Consider the following 1,697-nt stretch of genomic DNA (forward strand, 5'->3'; position numbering starts at 1 on the left):
TGGCATTGAATGATGTGGCCCACACCCCTTAAATAATGTACACTTCATATGTAAAAGGCCTCCCTCAACACAGCATTTTGTGACAGATTTAGTCTGTATGCCCTGGGAACAAGATCTGAAAACCATGACATGTCTATGGCAAGGCAAAGACTTGAGTGACAGAATAATTCTCCATTAATGGAGTTGGTCACTCAAAGACCATTTATTCCTCTGGGCGTAACATCACAATCAATGCAGATTCAAGAGAAAAAAAACAGAAGCAACTCACAGTAAAAAAAAATACATGTGGGACAAAAATGTATAGGTAGGACATATGTTTTATTTAGCAGGATATTTATTTAGGGCCTATTTCACAACTTCTGAAGAAAAGGAAGAAGGTGATTTAGCTCACCTAAAAATTCTAAAAGAAAGCATCCACCTCGACTTTCAGTCCGTGCACAATACTCCCGTATTACTCAGTAAACCAAATTTAAATTCAGACTGCAGGGCATCTAGAACCTAGTTCGCAACATACATAAATCTGTGCCAAAGGTCTCTGCCACATTCCATGGGTTAACTAAGATGACTGAGGGGAGCTTCAACCACATGCCAGCCTTTATTATGCAGACAACACATTCTACAGATTTTATTAAAGCCCAAAACGTATTTCTACATACAATTATGAGTTTTCAAAATATAAGTGGAGGTTGCAAATACATGTAGTAGGCACAGAACCATTCAAAATCTACAAGGCCTAAATATCAAATGTGTGTAGCAATGACATAATGCATGCTTTAGCATGGATAGCACATCTAACTCCCCAAAGCAAACACACTTGTCTTTAGCAAGAGGTTTTTTCGATTTAGCTAGCTGGACCACTGCCTTTTAAATTCAGTTAAACACCTATTTTGTGGGAATGTCCCGTCATTGTGAGATGCTAATGAAAGTAAACGTAAATTATGTTCATTCCATGTGTCACATTTATTTTTCATGGAAATAATGTAGTCAGTTTTTGTTTCATTAAGTCAGTTTAGTCTCGCCACTGTCTCATCTTCGTTATTTTCAAAGTACAGGCGTTGACAAATATTTTGTGACTAAGTTTTTGCAATTGTTAATGTTGGATCGTTTTTTTAGGACCAAAGCTAAAACTAAAATTGTAGGTGGTATAGGAGCGTGTTGCCACCCCAGCTTGGTACATCATGAGGTCTGCTTTGGGATTTCGTGTCTTGCAAAAGTGTGTCATGCCTCTAAAAAAGGTAGAGAACCACTAGTTGGGGGGAGGGGAGGGGCGGGAAAATATGGAAATCTTGTGGATGCAAGCTGTCAACCACTATATAGTCAGCAGACTGTTACTTGGAAAAGGTAAACAAAGGGAAAATTAAATGGGACTCTGAATTCAAATTGAGAAAGATTCCCTTTTGATGTAACTTGGGAGATCTGAGAATGCTTTTTTGAGCTAATTACAGAGTCATGGCAGAGATCTAATTAGAGTGATGCTAATGAGCCTTGTTTATCCTTATCTGATGTCAAAATTAAATTGGTTGAAATCCAAATAAAGGTGTTGGCATTAGCATATTGCCAAGCCAGATAAGAAATGTCAGTAATTTCATTGTTTTCAAGTGATGTAATGGTGTCGTTATTGTCTTTCACATTATAAAATCAGATTTGAAGTGTGTGTGTGTGTGTGTGTGTGTGTGTGTGTGTGTGTGTGTGTGTGT

Source organism: Etheostoma spectabile, chromosome 22 (genome assembly GCF_008692095.1).
Source record: "Etheostoma spectabile isolate EspeVRDwgs_2016 chromosome 22, UIUC_Espe_1.0, whole genome shotgun sequence".
Taxonomy (NCBI): domain Eukaryota; kingdom Metazoa; phylum Chordata; class Actinopteri; order Perciformes; family Percidae; genus Etheostoma; species Etheostoma spectabile.